General features: G+C 43.9%; 1 protein-coding gene and 1 long non-coding RNA gene across 2 annotated transcripts in view; both read left to right on the top strand.

Moving 5' to 3' along the window:
- Positions 1 to 22,895, top strand: part of LOC124284452 — a 75,446-nt gene that overhangs the window by 40,040 nt on the left and 12,511 nt on the right. The window lies entirely within an intron of this gene.
- On the top strand, positions 1,003 to 8,417 carry LOC124284468. The gene is made up of 3 exons (XR_006900560.1): positions 1,003 to 1,122; positions 5,813 to 5,826; positions 8,404 to 8,417. It is a non-coding gene; the product is annotated as an uncharacterized LOC124284468 (long non-coding RNA).

Raw genomic sequence — 22,895 nt, 5'->3', positions numbered from 1 at the left:
AACGCGAGCGGTATTGTGTATCGCGAAATATTCGTTACTATGTATACTCGTTTCTTATATAACACAATCAATGCATCTAATACAACAGTATGACAGTTTCGATCAAGAAAACGGCACAATGCAGAATGGAATCGTCCTAGGGTACGTTTCTGTGTACCTTGTACACGAGGTGATCCGGGTTAGAATTGGTCTTCAGTAACCCATGCTTTTAAGTGGTGACAAACGGGATCGGGTGGTCAGGCTCGGTTACTTGGTTGACACATGTCATCGTGCCCCAATTGCATAGATCGATGCTGATGCTCTTGATCACTTGATTGTCTGGTCCAGGCTCGATTATTTACAGACCGCCGCAATATAGCTTGAATATTGCTGAGTGCGACTCATTCACTCACTGCTACCAGTCATAGCCAGACAGTCTTTGTTATCACGTCATAAAGATCTCGGTATTGACAATATGTCTCAAAACCATTCTAACAATTCGTTAAATATGGTCTCTCACATTTTCCAGGGTAGCTCGAAACATCAAACGTAGTAATATGTCGTAAATTGATGCTTGCGATAATGGATGACATAAGATCGGTATAGCTTGAATATCGCCGAGTGCGGCGTAAAACTAAACTCACACACTCTGAATACCTTGGGTCGACAACGACCTCTTCAGCGGTAGTGTTGAGTGTATGCTTCATGGCGCTAGTCCTCAGCACGAGGTGATGTCCTGGTCTCATCACTGATGTTCCCTTTTATCAAACGTGACAGGATCTTAGATATGTTTTCGAATTCGGATTAGTCACGCACAAGGACTTGTCACATTTGAGGTTTTACTGTGACAAGAAGAGTTACAGGGTTTTAACACGACATAAGGATGAGTGTGTATTTAACGTGGAGAGGCGTTTCATAAATTCACCGTATTCTTGTTATTATTCTTGTTATTAACCAAGATCCTCCTAAACATTTGAACAGCTACTGATTCCAAATGGATATTCGTTCCTGTCAGTTTAGACTAACGCTTAGTCTCTGAATATATATAATTTTTATAGTAACAAACAAGCCCATTTAAATTGAAAAGGAGCCCCATTGAAACCAGAGATTCGGAGACTAATAACATCTGCATTAGGGCTACACGTGCCGGGGTCATTACCAATTAGAAGTCACATCATACAACCATCAGATAACGGCATAAGTGACAGGCCTATTTATTGGCTCTCCTGTTAATAAGCCCTGTCCTATCTCCATGATGTCATCAACTCATGTGGGCCAGTCAAGCCCCTACTGCCTAACAGTTGCTGAACCTGAGGAAATCTAGACTTGCTTATTTAGGGATTTAGCACTGCAGTTAGGGCTTGGCAGTAGGGAAAATAATGTGGTTCAGGGACTGTGAGACAGACTACTGTCAGTTCTCAATAACAGTTACTCATTTTCAAACTGGAGAGCAATCTTAACGGCACAGATGACATGAGCGGAGGAAATATGTGTCTCCTCCTTACAAACCGGACAATAGTGACGAACCTTCAACCCGGATTTTTGTACCGGACAGAACCAAACTATATCGCGCTAACAGAGACTGGGCCATTTGGCATGACATTAAATGGACATTTTTCTGTAATGTTTCACGACAAACTTAGTTTCCACTTCTGTCATTTACTTTGATCTTGGAGATCGATTTTATCTGTTGCTACAGGAAATGAGCTCGGGGAATGTGTTTCTGGTTATTTCAGTGAGATCATAATGAAACGCACAACATATGAATCGACATGGTGCACTGTGTGGTATTTACTGGGGGAATTTTGGATGATGTTTTGTTTGTTTTTAACACCGTTTAAATTTTGTGAAGTGATCCAGTGATCAACAGCACAAGCGTACGCATCTGCATGGGATACGATGACATGTGTCAACCAAGTCAGCGGGCCTGACCACCCGATCCCGTTAGTCGCTTCTTACGAGAAGCATGTTGCTGAAGACCAATTCCACAGGTCATCGGAACCATAGACCACACTGTTTGTAGTCTTTACGGCCTTTCGGGTTTTTCCGCCACAAGCTGTTTACCATTGAAGCCGAATGTGCCAGTCTCTGTTAAGTCAAATGATCAAAGGACACTTTAATTATTTTGAAGCGACTTCAGCAGTTTCTTATGAATGGAAATTGGTCTCGTCAGAAAGAAAGTAAGGATACTGTATATGACCTGAGGCTTTAGAACAGGACATGGCGGGGACCTTTGATGTGCCGTTGTTGCAGTTCTACATCACCAGCGACAGATACAGTTGATGTTTTCTTTTTATCTCGTGATGTTTTATGTTTTCATGGTCGGAGAATTCGTTTAGGTAGGGATTGTAGACTTGGATCCGCGAAGCATATGTCTGTCTTGTGTAATAAATATGTTGATGTGGCTTTAAGTTGGGGCGTAATTAAGGGCTTCTGAGAAGACATCAAGGTAATGAAAAGGGGCGGATTTTCTTAGGATTTTCGTTGCGAGAGTGTGAATTTACGCCGATTTTAGCAAATACTGTGGGCTCCACACATTGTGGGGAAATCGAACCCGGACTTTCGGCGTGGTGAGCGAACGCTTTAACCTAATGGCTTCTTCAGCTACAGATGGAAAAAATATGTTTCAGCTGATACTTTGAACCAAAGTTTCTATTCTGTCTGAAGACATCTTCCGCCAGTGTATGTTTTGGAGCTGCCTTTTTCTTCATTTTTCAACACCCTGAAGCATATACATATACTTATTATAACTCTCTGTAAGGGACAACTGATATTGTTCGATAAAATTCACTGCGCTGACCATGTATTCATATTTCTCCTACCTATCAAACTTATTCGATACTAATGTTTACCTCGAACACCGTGTGGCGCGTAGAAGTCGTTTGAAGTTGCGTCACATCTTTGTGACATTTGAAATATTTGACGATTTCAAATACCCATCAGTCAGTGTTGTGTGAACTAAAAAGAACGTCCGAAGCGTTAGCTAACATGCGTCCACAGCTCTACCCACTCGCCTGTGTACTCAGTCTCCTCTGCTCAATTTGTCGTCTGCTCAGTTTGTCGTCTGCTCAGATCGAGCTGCCGATTGAGCAATATGAAGTCAATGCATAATTGATGTGGAGCTCTTTGGATTTTGACCTTGAATGAATGTTTCATCGTGCAGCTACGAATATAGCTGTGTTACGACAAAGTAATATGTTTTGCTTTTAGCAACTCTCGGATCTCTGACACGTGTGGTGTTTTGGGCGTATGCGATCTATGGTTATTGTCGCAAGACGACACCTGCATTGCATAAGCAAGCGTCAGTTATTATAGAAGGATGAGAGGTTCGTTTATGTGGATCGTGAAAAGTATAGACCCCACACCCAAATTATTTCATTATGCCGGCAGCGCTTTTATACATTATCATCTCAGTGTACTGGAGTGAGTGAGTGAGTTTAGTTTTACGCCACACTCAGCAATATTCCAGCTATATGGCGGCGGTCTGTAAATAATCGAGTCTGGACCAGACAATCCAGTGATCAACAACATGAGCATCGATCTGCGCAATTGGGAACCGATGACATGTGTCAACCAAGTCAGCGAGCCTGACCACCCGATTCCGTTAGTCGCCTCTTACGACAAGCATAGTCGCCTTTTGTGGCAAGCATGGGTTGCTGAAGACCTATTCTACCCCGGATCTTCACGGGTCCTCAGTGTACTAGAAGGCCGTATGTTCCAGTCGTCTATAACCGAGAAGATCCGGGTTAGAATTGATCTTCAGCAACCCATACTTGTCGTTAGAGGCGACTAACGGGATCGGGTGGTCAGGCTTGCTGACTTTGTTGACACATGTCATCGTATCCCAACTGCGTAGATCGATGTTCATGATGTCGGTCACTATAGTGCTGTAACGATGCATCGAACTATCGATGGATTGCGATTGTTGAGTGTCCGATATCAATTAACCGATGGTAGAAACGAAAAACTATCGACGCATCGATAGTATGTGTGACTATGTATATAATTTAGTAATTGGCTTTCATTGATAAATGCGCAGCGCAAAATACAGGAGGTACCAGATTTATTCACTTTGATCTAGAGTTCTCCGTCCCGGTTACCTCTTTAAAAAATTTCATCTGGATTTCAAGGTTCTTGTCAGTTATTGAAAGAGACTGAAACTACCCCAGATTGCTTTTATTTCACAAAAACTACATGTATAAATGGAAGTCATGTCTGTCACTATTGTGTCATTATATGCAAAAGGATTGCCCTTTAAATGTTTTTAAAAGATTAAATCATAATTTATGTAGGTGCGCTTCTTAAAGCTAAAAGGTTGTGATTACCCATGGCCTCCGGCGCTGTGTGGTTGAGATAATGCCATTGTGACGTAATGTTGTGGCTCAATCGTGACATCCTGGGTCCCGTTTCACAAAGTACCTGTTGTAGCGTTGCGACTATTGTAACCCTCATGCTTTAATGTATAGACTTACGAGAGTCGTAGCGCTGAGATCGTTTTGTGAAACGGGACCCTGGTTAAGTGTTCTGTGGGTACGCAGGAGGCAAGACCTGTAAGGTCTCAGTGGCGTGCAGACTCAAAGTTTATCATAAATTCATTACATCTGTTTTCAACATCGATTTGGTGGGTAAGTAGGTAAGTACGCGCGCACCAATAAATGTTCGTACGTGAGGCTTTGCCCACAAGGAACAGGTGGTGTGTTCACATAACATGGCGTTGTGTATTTAGGTGGCCTTTTGCTATTTAGGGAGTTTTAGGAGTTGAAAAGATTTTTGTTTCAGTGTCATCATGTTTCACTTTGACCTTGTTCACAGAGGTGTCCGGACCATATCTCTAAGACTAATAGGTCTTAGACTCTTATGTCAGAAAACACTCTCCCCGTTCCGATGGCAACATGCAAGGGTGGATCCCGGATTTGGTGTGTGTGTGTGTGGGTGTGTGTGGTGGTTTGTGTTTGTTGGTTGTATGTGTGGTTTTGTTTGTGTGGTTTTTCTTCTTTTTGTGTGTGTGTGTGTGTGTGTGTGTGTGTGTGTGTGTGTGTGTGTGTGTGTGTGTGTGTGTGTGTGTGTGTTTTGTGTTTTGTCTTTTTTCCCCCTGGGTGCGCCCCTGACGCCGCTTTTAGCAATATTCCAGCAAAGCAATATCACGGCGGGGGACACCAGAAATCGGCTTCACTCATTGTACCCATGTGGGGATTCGAACCCAGGTCTTCGGCGTGACGAGCCAACGCTTTAACCACAAGACTACCCCACCGCCCCCGCCCCTGACGTATTCTGTACATAGTGGTGTGTTCATCGTTTTAAGTATCTCTACAACATATTCTTTCATGACATTTTGCCTTCAGGAGGTACTTGTATGAAAAGGTTATAAAGTGGTGCTTTTTAGCTATTTAATTACAGAGTCTTAGACGAAAATCCGTTTCCATGACAACACGTTTGACATTGACTCTGATCATGGTGGTGTGGTTGCACCCATATTTCCGAAACAGCTATTCTTTCATGAAATAAACCTTGCACACACGGCGATTAGGTTGTCAGCTGCTACTTTTCGCTATTTAGGGAGTTTCAGAATATATTATGTATTCTGTTTCATGCCAATAAGTTTGACTTAGACTTTATTCACAGGGATGTCACCGAATTCACTTCCCGTGAAGATCCGGGTTAGAATTGGTTCTCAGCAACCCATGCTTGTCGAAAGAAGCAATTCACTGGATGGGGTGGTCAGGCTCGCTGACTTGGTTGCCACGCATACCAATTGCCTAGATCGATGCTCATGATGCCAATCACCAGATTGTCTGGTCTAGATTCGATTACTTCTCTGAGTGGCATTTTTTAGATGTTGGAAAGTTAGTCTTTTCTTGTATGTAATCATATTTGAATATCATAATGATTATTGTCATGAGTATTCAAATGTATATTCATGTAATCGTATGCGATCACATATTGTACCAACTGTGAGATTACAGCCTATTGTACTAAATGTGAGATTACAGCATATTGTACCAACAGTGAACTCACAGCGTATTGTACCAACTGTGACATTAGAGCGTATTGTACCAACTGTGAGATTACAGAGTATTGTACTATCCGTGAGATCACAGCGTATTGTACCATCTGTGAGAGAACAGCGTATTGTACTTATTGTTGGATGACAGCGTGTTGTACCAACGGTGAGATTACAACGTATTGTACCAACCGTGAGATCACAGCGTATAGTACTATGAGATTACACCGAATTGTACCAACCGGGAGATCACAGAGTATTGTACCATTTGTAATATTACAACGTAGTGTACTAACTGTTACATGACAGCGTATTGTAACAATTGTGAGATTACAGCGTATTGTACCAGATGTGAGATTACAGCGTATTGTGCTAACCGTGAGATCACAGTGTACCAACTGTGAGATCACAGCGTATTGTACTAAATGTGAGATTACAGCGTATTGTACCAACTGTGAGATCACAGTGTACCAACTGTGAGATCACAGCGTATTTTGCCAACTGTGGGATCACAGCGTATTGTACCAACTGTGAGATCACGGCGTATTTTACCACCTGTGAGATCATAGCGTATTGTACCAACTGTGAGAACACAGCGTATTTTACCAACTGGGAGATCACATCGTATTGTACCACCTGTGAGATTACAGCGTATTGTACCAACCGTGAGATTACAACGTATTGTGCTAACCGTGAGATCACAGCGTATTGTACCAACCGTGAGATCACAGCGTGTAGTACTAATTATGAGATTACAGCGTATTGTACTAACTGGTTGGAATCCATAACTCATATCTTTGCAGAGTAAGGACCAGGCATACAAATGGAAGGTCTGAATTCCGATGTATGATACTCTTTTGACAGCCCAATAACTACTGTTTTATATGTACAGGAATATAGGATGTTCTCATCAAGTTGGACAGATCATTCTTGTGGGACTTGCCGTATCAATCAGATGATTTGTTCTTTCGAATGTGTGGGGCCGGGGGGATTTGTCATCTTCTGATGAATCTTGTTTTACATTAATGTGAGTCGGATCTCCACGATGGAAAATCGTATGATGAATATCAAATGTGAAATAAAACATCACTAGATATGACGTTTTACAATTTCATTTGCATGTCGTATTCTGCTTGGCAATGTCTTAAGTACACAGATCAACATTGCCGTGTGTCTCGTAAACTGTTCAACTAGAAGTAATCATTTATCCTCGATCTACCGGTGTTTCAGCTAAAAAGTATCCTCGATCTACCGATGTTTCAGCTAAAAAGTACCATGTTCACATTAAGATGCGTCGGGTTACCGGAAAATGGGATATGTAATCGCAGATCAATATTTACAAGTTATATACCAGTCTCATTGTCGCGGTTGACACACTCACTTGAATTGAGATACATAGATAGATATTCATTTGTGACATGTGTTCAAATATCGATTCGGTACGATGGAACACATACATAATCCAATAATTTCATTGGGTGTTTCATCGACCGTCTCATCGCACTCAACCTAGCTCATGGTTGGCAAGGCAAAAACGGCCTAATATATTGTTGCATGTGGACAACCACCAGGGCCCGTTTCACAAAGCGATCGTAGCGCTAACGTGATCGTAACACCCATACTTTAACTTAGACTTACGACGGTCATAACGCTACGATCGCTTTGTGAGACCGGCCCCAGTGTTTTAGTCTGTCCACCCAAGTTCATTCCACCGACTGTAGATGTGGACTCTTCTCAGCCTGACAATATTCAGGAATTCCTGCGTGTTATGTGTCTCCATCACCCTGTGACAAAAGTCGACGAAAGAAAATAGGGGGTTGTCAATTTACATTTGAAAATTGTAATTCAGTATCTTCAAATTCCTACTTAGGTATCTTCAAATTTCAAGACAATTAGGCGAAAAAGAATAGGGGGTTGTCAAATTACATTTGAAAATTTCAATTCAGTATCTTAACTGACTGACTGACTGAGAGTTTAGTTTTAAGCCGCTTTTAGCAATATTCCAGCAATATCACGGCGGGGGACACCAGAAATGGGCTTCACAAATTGTACCCATGTGGGGATTCGAACCCGGGTCTTCGGCGTGACGAGCCAACGCTTTAACCACTAGGCTACCCCACTGCCCCTCAGTATCTTAACATTTCTATTTACATAATTATCTTGAAATTTAAAGACAATAAATATAGAAAACAAATTACCGTACAGTGGTTCACAGACCGCCTCACATAGCTGGAATATTGCTGAGGGCATCGTAAAACAGCAAGCAGATCACTGGCAGTTATGAGTTATATATTTCTTTACTGTAGTTAATATAGCGAACATCACCATTACATTGACTGTAGGTATAAATAGAGAATCTCACCCGAGTGTCCTTTGATATCAAATATATCACCACGAGTTACAAATATCCGAGGCTTACCGAGGATATTTTTACTTTTATCAACGAGAGTTGATATATTTGATATGAAAAGACACGAGGGTGAGATTCTATTTATCATCAAAAATAATTCTTTTTTAGTTTTCAATGAAAAATGTACATCTATGAACATGGTACTGCCATTAGGCTTGCAGTGCAGCGATATCATAGCATTGTGACGTCATCAAGTTCATGACGTCATAGCATTGTCAGGGCATTGTACAAAATCTACTGTCAAAACGATCTCACTCAAGCAGTTGCTCCTGTGGAACACTGTTTTGGACGATAAAAGAACGTAGCGTATGGAAAAAACAGTGATAATACAATTCTAGTACAACTAGGTCAGTTTTAGAAACAAAATCGAATCGCGATTGATTTATTGACTTTTACCCTGGGTGTCCTCTTCATTGCTCTGGATCTTGCCAGTGTTTACCAGTAACCAAGACAGTACCGTTCCATCTGAGCAGACTCGTATCCAGCGGAACGCCTGGAAGTCTGTGATAGTTTTGTATCACTCCAGATAATACAATGGGAATCCATGACATCTGTTGTATGATGGAGGTCCGATGGGATTCGAGCTGAGTAATTGCGCCTTTAAAATTGCACTATGGTGTTCAAGGAAACTACGGTTATAACGAACTCAAAGGGTCCAGTAGTAGTATTAGTGAGTGAGTGAGTGAGTGAGTATGGTTTTACGCCGCTTTTAGCAATATTCCAGCAATATGACGGCGGGGGACACCAGAAATGGCCGTCACACAGTGTACCCATGTGGGGAATCGAACCCAGGTCTTTGGCGTGACGAGCGAACGCTTTAACCACTAGACTACCCCACCGCCCCTTCATATCAAAGAACATCAAACATGCACGCACGCACGCACGCACACCGCTGTGTAAGCGCAGTGATGGTGTACGCAACGCTAAACCCCATCTCACTTCACCCCTAACTTTAGCTAAGATGTGTACTTCGTGTGAGCTACTTACCGATTGTACATTTATTCAATTGTTCATTCCCGTTGTTCCGTGCAATCTTTTGATAAAACTAACCCTACTTAGTCTCGAGAGGCGTCTGTTTTTACACCTTCTGTGGTCATATGGAGTGGAAATAGTCAGCCATACGTGGTTTCCTGTGTTATGTTGTTGAATTATTGACCGTCGCCTCATGGTGGGACCCTGGTTACGTTCAGGAGGATAAACAAAGCCCCACTGCTGGGAAACTTCTCAACACAAAGCGATCTTATTTAACGACGAGAATCTAATTTAATATTGTCCTTCTCAGCAGACAGACAATCAAGGTCCCCAATCAGATAGTGGCAGTTGTTTGGGGGATTCAGAATGAAAGCTTTCTTGTCAGTCGTTCCATGTCTGGGTTTCATCAGCTGCTGATGAAATAATGGTATGTTTTACACGAATTTTAACACGCTTACAAGCGTAACGATGTAAACAGTTCACAACGTGTCTCATAACTAGTGCGGTGGGTAGCCTAGTGGTCGAAGTGTTCGCTTGCCACCTCCAAAACAGAGGTTTGATTCCCCACAGTGTGTGAAGCTCATGTCTGGTGTCCCCCGCCGTAACTTGGCTGGAATATTGGTAAAAGCGGCGTAAAAACCATACTCACTTTAAATCTGAAATCATTACAAGGATGGTTTTTAGGCCGAGAACTGATGGAGTAGTGGTGGATGAAATGTTCGTCCTAATTTCTTAGTTTGTGTGAAGCCGATGTAGCCCTGTCTCTCCCCCAGGTTTTAGCTTCGTGCAGCTGAACGCTCAGGATGGAAGTAACTGGGGAAATTAAATAAAGTTTTAAGTCTTTCCGACAACCAAGGGGCGGTGGAGAAGCCACTCCCCGCCTAACTATCCGCCCTCTCTCTCTCTCTCTTTCTCTTTCTCCTCCCCATTCACTCTGCCTGGTCTCCCCTGTCTGCCTGTCTGCCCTCTCTCTCTGTTCGTCTATCTGTCTGTTTGCCTGTCTCCTTCTCTCTCTGTCTCTCCGTCTCTCTCTCTCTCTCTCTCTCTCTCTCTCTCTCTCTCCCCACTCTCTCTCTCTCTCTCTCTCCTTTCTCTCTCTCTCTCTGTGTCTCTCTCTCTCTCTCTCTCTCTCTCTCTCTCTCTCTCTCTCTCTCTCTCTCTCTCTCTCTCTCTCTCTCTCTCTCTCTCTCTCTCTCTCTCTCAGAACTGATCTACTTCGGGGTTTTCTCCCACATTAACCAAACCAAGTGGCGTTCAGTTCCCACTACCCACTGCCCTAATGGGGAAACCATTCAGTCTCTCCGCCACAAAACTTCCAACGGCACTCTCCAAACCATCTCACATGCACTTTACCACAACTCTAGCTCAAGTCCACCGAGCTCACATAAGCATCCTCACACATCTCCAAAGAAACATGGAGAATCTCACACACCTCAACAAGAAACTCATGCTCAGAGACAGAATCACGGTTGATGCTCATCCTCGCCCACAGGGTTTAATTTGTATACGGTGGAGCCATGTTGCTCAATTTGTCTCCGCATTCTCGTTGAGGTTTTGTTCTAGTGCACTGGGCGTTCTTTTGATGGTGCTTCAGCAACAGCACATTATCACCATAATACGACACCACTCCACCAACAGCTGAGGCATTGACGCAACGTCGATGCCTTTCAAAAGAGTCACTCTCAAAGATGTCCTCGCCTCTCAAAATCCTCGTCTTGAGTAGTCGGTTTTTGAGTGAGCGGCTCGCGAACACTAACGGGACATTTAGAAGACAAAGCTTTTATGTACCCTCTTTGAGCCTGCCATAGTGCAGCCACTACGTTGAGGGAGCTATCGATTTTTTGCGAGTATTCACCAAACTAAGTTTGTTATGGAGAACGATGTGCTGTTAATTCCAGGTATCAAATCGCGTGTTTCCGTTGAGCATCACGATGGTTCTGACGGATCAGAACACATCTAACAATGGTCTTCTTTCAGTGAGGTTTGGTTTCAGAGACATACAAATGCTGTCCTTGTACATCAAAGCCTTGTGTTTTTCTCATGTTCCGCACCTCAAATAGATACGTATACGTGACTACGTGGATTTCATGAAGTAAAACTGCTCATGTTTAAACTTTTTAGATATAATTTTAGATTTGTTGATTTACGTTTCGTGATGGGTTTTTGTGAGTGGGAGTTTCCTCTTTTCTTCTTCGTTCTTTCTCCTTTTATGCGTGGTGTGGGTGTGTTTGTTATTATAGAAACTCGACGTATGCGTACCTATAAGCGAATAGCGTTACGCATGCCCAATTCTATCCGGGTCTCGTACGGGTTTTGTATCCCATATATAGACCGCTTGACGTCCTGGAGTGAGTGAGTGAGTGAGTTTAGTTTTACGGCGCACTCAGCAATATTCCAGCTATATGGCGGCGGTCTGTAAATAATCGAGTCTGGACCAGACAATCCAGTGATCAACAGCATGAGCATCGATCTGCGCAATTGGGTTGATGTCCTGGAAGCATCATTATAAGATGCTTCGCTATTAGATCAAGGGCGCAGACAGTTCTTTATCAGACGATGAAGTACAGGTTTTGCATTACGCCTCACTGTATTGACGTCACTACGTCATTCTAATCTGTCCCCTCGTAATCAAACACACTTCGTACGCGATGCCCAGTACAGTCTCCTACGGTTGATTTGATTGATCATTAAACTTTAATAGGTGTTCGGACAGCTATGCCCATTTACACCCATCATAAAGGTTTGCTAAGTTTCTAAAATTTTATAAAGTATCAAAGCTGCCACACGCTTTAATATAAGCAAGAATTACATTCTGGACTTCATGTCTCCTACAGTACAATGAAGTCCGGAGCATCCTTAATCTTGGTTTGCAGTTGCTACACACGGCTAATATTGGTGGAAACTTTACGTTTGACTTTTTTGACGGAAAAATGTTTTAGCTCAACTCACAATTAAACAGCGACACGGCAATGTTCGTTAACTAAGCCTATGTACAGTTTTTCGCCGAACTGTTATGACTTTAAAGCACTGTATTTCTTAAGTAGAACCAGTTGAGACTCCCTGATGCAACCCGTCTCTCAGTGGGGACCGTTACGTATAGTTTTACCATAGTCGAAATCTAATTTGATGGCAACTTTCAAGTGATTGCTATCAGCGTGATAGTCCGTTCAGGCCATCTGGGGGTTTAATGTTTAGATCGTCGGAGTCCGGGTTTAAGGTACGCGTGAGGCACAGGAGTCGAATGTCCACGGAAAATCTCAAAATGTTTGTGGAGAAAACTTTGTCATCCGGTTAACCAGTTCCGGTCCCTGGGAGGTCCTGCGGATGGTGGTGAATCAGTCGATCTGGGGCCGGATCCCGGTCCCTGTAAAGGGGGAGGTCCTGCGGATGGTGGTGAATCAGTCGATCTGGCGCCGAATCCCGGTCCCTGTAAAGGGGGAGGTCCTGCGGATGGTGGTGAATCAGTCGATCTGGGGCCGGATCCCGGTCCCTGTAAAGGGGAAGTCCTGCGGATGGTGGTGAATCAGTCGATCTGGAGCCGGATCCACAAAGCGTTGGTGGCACTTACTCATTCTTAATACTATGATAAACTATCTAGTTTATCGTAACGCTAAGAACGCTTTGTGGATCGGGACCCTGGAATGATGTATGTATTGTTCTGTGTAGAATGCGTTTCCTGTTTCCCAAATCTAGTTTGCTGCTGAGTTGAGTCAAGAATAATGTTTCTTTTTTCTAATTCCGCGTTTGAATCCACTCCCAGCAACGTACGCTTGTTTGAAGAGGTGGCTTTGTGGATTGGGTGTCAGGATTGATGTCGCGGTTGATGTTCGTTATTATAGAAACTCGACGTATGCGTACCTATAAGCGAATAGCGTTACGCATGCCCAATTCTATCCGGGTCTCGTACGGGTTTTGTATCCCATATATAGACCGCTTGACGTCCTGGAGTGAGTGAGTGAGTGAGTTTAGTTTTACGGCGCACTCAGCAATATTCCAGCTATATGGCGGCGGTCTGTAAATAATCGAGTCTGGACCAGACAATCCAGTGATCAACAGCATGAGCATCGATCTGCGCAATTGGGTTGATGTCCTGGAAGCATCATTATAAGATGCTTCGCTATTAGATCAAGGGCGCAGACAGTTCTTTATCAGACGATGAAGTACAGGTTTTGCATTACGCCTCACTGTATTGACGTCACTACGTCATTCTAATCTGTCCCCTCGTAATCAAACACACTTCGTACGCGATGCCCAGTACAGTCTCCTACGGTTGATTTGATTGATCATTAAACTTTAATAGGTGTTCGGACAGCTATGCCCATTTACACCCATCATAAAGGTTTGCTAAGTTTCTAAAATTTTATAAAGTATCAAAGCTGCCACACGCTTTAATATAAGCAAGAATTACATTCTGGACTTCATGTCTCCTACAGTACAATGAAGTCCGGAGCATCCTTAATCTTGGTTTGCAGTTGCTACACACGGCTAATATTGGTGGAAACTTTACGTTTGACTTTTTTGACGGAAAAATGTTTATAATTCTTAATGTTTCATTCTTAATACTATGATAAACTATCTAGTTTATCGTAACGCTAAGAACGCTTTGTGGATCGGGACCCTGGAATGATGTATGTATTGTTCTGTGTAGAATGCGTTTCCTGTTTCCCAAATCTAGTTTGCTGCTGAGTTGAGTCAAGAATAATGTTTCTTTTTTCTAATTCCGCGTTTGAATCCACTCCCAGCAACGTACGCTTGTTTGAAGAGGTGGCTTTGTGGATTGGGTGTCAGGATTGATGTCGCGGTTGATGTTCGTTATTATAGAAACTCGACGTATGCGTACCTATAAGCGAATAGCGTTACGCATGCCCAATTCTATCCGGGTCTCGTACGGGTTTGCTATCAGCGTGATAGTCCGTTCAGGCCATCTGGGGGTTTAATGTTTAGATCGTCGGAGTCCGGGTTTAAGGTACGCGTGAGGCACAGGAGTCGAATGTCCACGGAAAATCTCAAAATGTTTGTGGAGAAAACTTAATTTGTCATCCGGTTAACCAGTTCCGGTCCCTGGGAGGTCCTGCGGATGGTGGTGAATCAGTCGATCTGGGGCCGGATCCCGGTCCCTGTAAAGGGGGAGGTCCTGCGGATGGTGGTGAATCAGTCGATCTGGGGCCGAATCCCGGTCCCTGTAAAGGGGGAGGTCCTGCGGATGGTGGTGAATCAGTCGATCTGGGGCCGGATCCCGGTCCCTGTAAAGGGGAAGTCCTGCGGATGGTGGTGAATCAGTCGATCTGGAGCCGGATCCACAAAGCGTTGGTGGCACTTACTCATTCTTAATACTATGATAAACTATCTAGTTTATCGTAACGCTAAGAACGCTTTGTGGATCGGGACCCTGGAATGATGTATGTATTGTTCTGTGTAGAATGCGTTTCCTGTTTCCCAAATCTAGTTTGCTGCTGAGTTGAGTCAAGAATAAATGTTTCTTTTCTAATTCCGCGTTTGAATCCACTCCCAGCAACGTACGCTTGTTTGAAGAGGTGGCTTTGTGGATTGGGTGTCAGGATTGATGTCGCGGTTGATGTTCGTTATTATAGAAACTCGACGTATGCGTACCTATAAGCGAATAGCGTTACGCATGCCCAATTCTATCCGGGTCTCGTACGGGTTTTGTATCCCATATATAGACCGCTTGACGTCCTGGAGTGAGTGAGTGAGTGAGTTTAGTTTTACGGCGCACTCAGCAATATTCCAGCTATATGGCGGCGGTCTGTAAATAATCGAGTCTGGACCAGACAATCCAGTGATCAACAGCATGAGCATCGATCTGCGCAATTGGGTTGACGTCCTGGAAGCATCATTATAAGATGCTTCGCTATTAGATCAAGGGCGCAGACAGTTCTTTATCAGACGATGAAGTACAGGTTTTGCATTACGCCTCACTGTATTGACGTCACTACGTCATTCTAATCTGTCCCCTCGTAATCAAACACACTTCGTACGCGATGCCCAGTACAGTCTCCTACGGTTGATTTGATTGATCATTAAACTTTAATAGGTGTTCGGACAGCTATGCCCATTTACACCCATCATAAAGGTTTGCTAAGTTTCTAAAATTTTATAAAGTATCAAAGCTGCCACACGCTTTAATATAAGCAAGAATTACATTCTGGACTTCATGTCTCCTACAGTACAATGAAGTCCGGAGCATCCTTAATCTTGGTTTGCAGTTGCTACACACGGCTAATATTGGTGGAAACTTTACGTTTGACTTTTTTGACGGAAAAATGTTTTAGCTCAACTCACAATTAAACAGCGACACGGCAATGTTCGTTAACTAAGCCTATGTACAGTTTTTCGCCGAACTGTTATGACTTTAAAGCACTGTATTTCTTAAGTAGAACCAGTTGAGACTCCTGATGCAACCCGTCTCAGTGCGGACCGTTACGTATAGTTTTACCATAGTCGAAATCTAATTTGATGGCAACTTTCAAGTGATTGCTATCAGCGTGATAGTCCGTTCAGGCCATCTGGGGGTTTAATGTTTAGATCGTCGGAGTCCGGGTTTAAGGTACGCGTGAGGCACAGGAGTCGAATGTCCACGGAAAATCTCAAAATGTTTGTGGAGAAAACTTTGTCATCCGGTTAACCAGTTCCGGTCCCTGGGAGGTCCTGCGGATGGTGGTGAATCAGTCGATCTGGGGCCGGATCCCGGTCCCTGTAAAGGGGGAGGTCCTGCGGATGGTGGTGAATCAGTCGATCTGGGGCCGAATCCCGGTCCCTGTAAAGGGGGAGGTCCTGCGGATGGTGGTGAATCAGTCGATCTGGGGCCGGATCCCGGTCCCTGTAAAGGGGAAGTCCTGCGGATGGTGGTGAATCAGTCGATCTGGAGCCGGATCCACAAAGCGTTGGTGGCACTTACTCATTCTTAATACTATGATAAACTATCTAGTTTATCGTAACGCTAAGAACGCTTTGTGGATCGGGACCCTGGAATGATGTATGTATTGTTCTGTGTAGAATGCGTTTCCTGTTTCCCAAATCTAGTTTGCTGCTGAGTTGAGTCAAGAATAATGTTTCTTTTTTCTAATTCCGCGTTTGAATCCACTCCCAGCAACGTACGCTTGTTTGAAGAGGTGGCTTTGTGGATTGGGTGTCAGGATTGATGTCGCGGTTGATGTTCGTTATTATAGAAACTCGACGTATGCGTACCTATAAGCGAATAGCGTTACGCATGCCCAATTCTATCCGGGTCTCGTACGGGTTTTGTATCCCATATATAGACCGCTTGACGTCCTGGAGTGAGTGAGTGAGTGAGTTTAGTTTTACGGCGCACTCAGCAATATTCCAGCTATATGGCGGCGGTCTGTAAATAATCGAGTCTGGACCAGACAATCCAGTGATCAACAGCATGAGCATCGATCTGCGCAATTGGGTTGACGTCCTGGAAGCATCATTATAAGATGCTTCGCTATTAGATCAAGGGCGCAGACAGTTCTTTATCAGACGATGAAGTACAGGTTTTGCATTACGCCTCACTGTATTGACGTCACTACGTCATTCTAATCTGTCCCCTCGTAATCAAACACACTTCGTACGCGATGCCCAGTACAGTCTCCTACGGTTGATTTGATTGATCATTAAACTTTAATAGGTGTTCGGACAGCTATGCCCATTTACACCCATCATAAAGGTTTGCTAAGTTTCTAAAATTTTATAAAGTATCAAAGCTGCCACACGCTTTAATATAAGCAAGAATTACATTCTGGACTTCATGTCTCCTACAGTACAATGAAGTCCGGAGCATCCTTAATCTTGGTTTGCAGTTGCTACACACGGCTAATATTGGTGGAAACTTTACGTTTGACTTTTTTGACGGAAAAATGTTTTAGCTCAACTCACAATTAAACAGCGACACGGCAATGTTCGTTAACTAAGCCTATGTACAGTTTTTCGCCGAACTGTTATGACTTTAAAGCACTGTATTTCTTAAGTAGAACCAGTTGAGACTCCCTGATGCAACCCGTCTCTCAGTGCGGACCGTTACGTATAGTTTTACCATAGTCGAAATCTAATTTGATGGCAACTTTCAAGTGATTGCTATCAGCGTGATAGTCCGTTCAGGCCATCTGGGGGTTTAATGTTTAGATCGTCGGAGTCCGGGTTTAAGGTACGCGTGAGGCACAGGAGTCGAATGTCCACGGAAAATCTCAAAATGTTTGTGGAGAAAACTTTGTCATCCGGTTAACCAGTTCCGGTCCCTGGGAGGTCCTGCGGATGGTGGTGAATCAGTCGATCTGGGGCCGGATCCCGGTCCCTGTAAAGGGGGAGGTCCTGCGGATGGTGGTGAATCAGTCGATCTGGGGCCGAATCCCGGTCCCTGTAAAGGGGGAGGTCCTGCGGATGGTGGTGAATCAGTCGATCTGGGGCCGGATCCCGGTCCCTGTAAAGGGGAAGTCCTGCGGATGGTGGTGAATCAGTCGATCTGGAGCCGGATCCACAAAGCGTTGGTGGCACTTACTCATTCTTAATACTATGATAAACTATCTAGTTTATCGTAACGCTAAGAACGCTTTGTGGATCGGGACCCTGGAATGATGTATGTATTGTTCTGTGTAGAATGCGTTTCCTGTTTCCCAAATCTAGTTTGCTGCTGAGTTGAGTCAAGAATAATGTTTCTTTTTCTAATTCCGCGTTTGAATCCACTCCCAGCAACGTACGCTTGTTTGAAGAGGTGGCTTTGTGGATTGGGTGTCAGGATTGATGTCGCGGTTGATGGCATTTCATCTTTAACTCACTCACTAACAAAAGCACCACCGATACACTCATACTGTGACTGTCACTTTCGCTCACAACATTCACTCGCGTGAACTGGCACACTCTGCCACACTCACGCACACACACACACACACACACCCTCTCATACACACATACGCTGCCACACTTATCAATATGAACTGCGGGGAATTCATTAAAAATACTCCCATGCTCAGTAGACGAATGTATGGAGAGATTCCCCGCTGCCACAATCGGTATTTATATCCGTAACATGAAAGGGCCTAGATCAGCAGTCTTACCATTCTCGCCATGGCATCGCGATTATAACCCCCTTAATGTGCACATCACTCGGCGGCACTGCAGTACTCAAGGAGCAACGTGGCTGTCGTTATCGGGGTATGAGGGTGGATTTAAATTGTGCATTCTGTAATATTGGATGGATGGATAGATAAATAGATAGACAGATATTCGAATTTCGAGATGAACTATACATCTTTACTGATACAAATATATTATCAATGGCAAATACCGCTGAAAGCTCAAAATATTCAAAGTCAGTTTATATGCATAGAGAGCAGAGTGTTGAACTTCCTTGTGACAAAAACACTTGACAAGGACAAAGACCATATAACAAGTGCCACTTGCTCAACTTATATGTATTTCCGGAGCGCCAATGTAGTAAAATCATAAAGGGTTTAAGTATTTTCAGTTCGCGCGGTTTTGCCTACATAACCCATAACCCATAACCCATATTACTTATTCGTCTACTGTGAATATATGAGTAGATACGTACATAACGCCTCCCGAAGATATGTGCTGTCCCGGTCGTTGATCCCTTTCCAGCTGCCTATCCAAACAGCCCAGACCGATAGGAGTTAATATTAAGTTGTATGAAATTTGTGCGCTAATCATCGGTCCCTGGACAGACCGGCCGCGATAAGGTTTTGGCAATCTCAAATCAAGAATGGTATTTGCTTTGCTTGAAGGCATGTCTCGCGTTACTGATTCGGACTAAAGCCCCAACTGAGACATGATTCTCATCCAGGAACTTCTGATTGTCAATTTGAGGACGTTAATGTCTCACAATGCCGGCACACGTTGAAAGCTCGTTAGTTGAGGACAGCTGAGGACGTATATCACCCTGGCCTCATGTACATCTGAATACGAAGGCTCTCAGATTACAACAAGTGGATGTAATTAAGTAAAGCTAGCAAAGTAATGGTTGTATGAATTTGCTGCCAATTATCATCTAAATCTGATCATGTCTGGGACTTGCAAAGCGGAATTAAATTTCTGAAAGTACTGTTGGCTAACTCCTTGCAATCAATACAGATTCTTGACGTTAGTCTCCTGTAGAGTTTTACCATGACCTTTGCAAACAGGGGTCCAGGGAGTTCCAAAGGATGCATTATTGGTTCTGTAAAGCGGTGAAGTTGTAGTGTACTGTACGATTTGATCATTACTTTGAATAAAGGACGTTTACATGTCTTTTCGGGTGGTGGGGTAGCCCAGTGGTTAAAGAGTTGCTTCCTCACGCTAAAGAACTGGCATTCTATTCCCCACATGGGTACTATATTGTGAAACCCATTTCTGGTGTACCCCGACATAATATGGCTGGAATATTGCTAAAAGCGGTGTAAAGCACAGCTCACTTTATCACTCAACTGTCTTGTCAACAGTTTGGTGCAGGTAATCAGATTGTGCATCCCTCGGGATGAAATATATTAATATATTCTTTCTTCTGTTTGGGCGAGCATTTCTGCGTCGTGTACAACTCTGTCCTTCTATCTGCCAGTTGTGGTTATATGTGTGTTGTGCCGGTGGTATACTGAATATCATCATCATCATCATCATCATCATCATCATCGGAAAAGTGACAATAACCATTAGGGGCGGTGGGGTAGCCTAGTGGTTAAAGAGTTCGTCGTCACGCTGAAGACCCAGGTTCGATTCCCCACATGGGTACAATGTGTGAAGCCCATTTCCTGGTGTCCGCCGCCGTGATATTGCTCTTATTTTGCTAAAGGCGGCATTAAACTGAACTCACCCACTCAATCTGCCCAAAGTGATGTATCTTACTGATGACTGCACAAGACAACGCTGGGTTATTCTTTCAGAGTAGTGAACTCACAGTTGTATCAGTCAGAAACGTATAGATACGCAAGACCATGCCATACTTCGTTTCCATGGACTTTAATGATATCCCAAGAGTGGGAGTTGTAGGAGATGGCTGCTTATATGGAAGTCATTTCAAATAGCTGATCCCGCGAGCGACTTCCCATACCATCATTGTCACGCCTGGCTCTGTCAGCTTGGGTTGTCTCCCCCTGGAGACCGCTAAGTCTAATCGAAATCAAGAGTCGTGTGATCGAATCACGAATCAATGACGGGTCTGATAGGTAATAATCTCGCTTGGAGAGGGAATAACGGTAACTTAACTGTCCGCGACAGAAACTTGGGGGGACTTTAGGGGATTTCCGTGGTGAAAACTGGCGGGGGCTGAAGGTCAAACTGTCGTGGGACCCGGCGTGGGTTAAAGGTTAAATCAGTCTTGGCGTTAATAGACTTGTGAGATAATTCCGTGCTGATGGCAATGGCGTAAAGCTGGTTTCAGTGCCCCCAGTTGGAGACCTTTAAACTTTATCACCACAATACATTGTGCTTGTCTTTGACAGAATGATATGGCTTGTCATTTAACTCACGCGTCTTTCCGAACATAGACGAGCACAGACTGATAAATGAAAAATACGTGAACGATGGAAAGAAGATAGCATTCTTTAGATGTCGGTGGCGTCTGGACAGAGTGTTCGGTTGTGACACCGAAACCCAGTTTCGATTCCATACATTTGTTTGCGAACGGCTGTCATCTGTGGTTGGTTGTTGTTTAACGCCGCACTCAGCTATATGGCGCGGTCTGTAAATAATCCAGTCTGGACCCGACAATCCAGTCAGGGAGCCTGACCACCCGATCCGTTAGTCGTCTCTTACGACAAGCATGGGTTACTGGAGATCAATTCTAACCCGGGCGGTGGGGTAGCCTTGTGGTTAACTCGTTCGCTCGTCACGCAGAAGACCAGGGTTCGATTCCCCACATGGGTACAATGTGTGAAGACCACTTCTGGCGTCCCCCGTGGAATATTGCTAAAACCGGCATAACACTCATCTCACTCACTCACTCACTCACTCCTGCTATCAGACACTCGTTCCTTGGCCCCAACATGCGCTCACGTCCTTCTATTAGTGCCACAAAATGCCACGATACAACTGACATTATCTATAACCCGACATTAAACTCCATATCACCTCGCCTCACGGTAACCACTGGCAACGGTGCCTATGGTAATTACAAAAGGAAGAATCAAGCGATCCAACCGTCAGGGTGGGATGACTATGCCCGCAAATTAAGCTCTATTCATATTCATATAAGCATGAGACATAGGCCACTAAAGCCGTACTGGATTCCCCGGGGTAATGAAAAGATCGTATTGAAGCCCCCTGCTTGCATTGTTAACATTGGCGATCGGGACCTACTGACACTGATCTCAAGTCATCACGTAACATACTGTGATTGTGATTGAACCGTTTGATGTGGCACAGTTGCCCGTGGCGAAAGACAAACCTGACATTCGTTCATATGTTCAGGGTAGCAAAATGGATCGATTATTGATCCATATTTATCGACTGGGGTAGAATGTCTCTATGCAAATGAAGTGGGTTTTTTCGTCGGATTGATTTTGTGATTTGTCAGTGCATGTGGTAGAATACGATCGAATATGGTAATAGACGTTTTACTTCTGTTAGACATTGAATATTTCATTTAGTACCTGCTCCATGGACTTAATGGTTAGCGTGTCAACCAGGATAGTTTGGTTGTTGTTTAACGCCGCACTAAGCAATATTCCAGCTATATGGAGGCGGTCTGAAAATAATTGAACCTGGACCAAACAATCCAGTGATTGACATCATGAGCATCGATCTACGCAGTTGGGATAATACCTGCTCCATGGACATAATGGTTAGCGTGTCAACCAGGATAGTTTGGTTGTTGTTTAACGCCGCACTCAGCAATATTCCAGCTGTATGGCGGCAGTCTGAAAGTAATCGAACCTGGACCAGACAATCCAGTGATTTACATCGTGAGCATCGATCTACGCAGTTGGGATACGATGACATGTGTCAACCAAGTCAGCGAGGCTGACCACCTGATCCCGTTAGTCACCTCTTACGACAAGCATGGGTAACTGAAGACCAATTCTAACCCGGATCTTCACAGTGTATGCCATTATCAAGAGAAGCTGAATTAGTCAATGGTTATTGTCACTTTTCCAATGATGATGTTGATGATGACGATGACGATAACCATTCAGCATACCGCCGGCACTACACACATACAACTCACCAGTAAAAGAATAAGAGCATGACACCCGATCCCGTTATTCGCCTCTTACGACAAGCATGGGTTGCTGAAGATCAATTCTAACCCGGATCTTCACGGGTCTGTCAACCCTGAGAGACGGAGGTCCGTAGGTGGCGTTTAAGAATGGCACTTGTTACCTGCTAGGTGATCGTCCAAAATGGGATAAAACAAGAAACGGAGACAAAATTATTAACACAGCTCTGTATAGATACATGTTTACACTACAGAATATTTATATGAGATTCTAGATCCTTATCGGGGCGGTAGGATAGCCAAGTGGTAAAAGCGTTAGCTCGTCACCAGGAAGACCCGAGTTCGATTCCCCACATGGGTACAATGTGTGA

The sequence above is a fragment of the Haliotis rubra genome, unplaced genomic scaffold, assembly GCF_003918875.1.
Source record: "Haliotis rubra isolate DU_JTF1 unplaced genomic scaffold, ASM391887v1 Scf11, whole genome shotgun sequence".
Lineage (NCBI taxonomy): Eukaryota > Metazoa > Mollusca > Gastropoda > Lepetellida > Haliotidae > Haliotis > Haliotis rubra.
The sequence above is the reverse complement of the archived record's forward strand: the minus strand, read 5'-3'. Positions and strand labels throughout refer to the sequence as shown.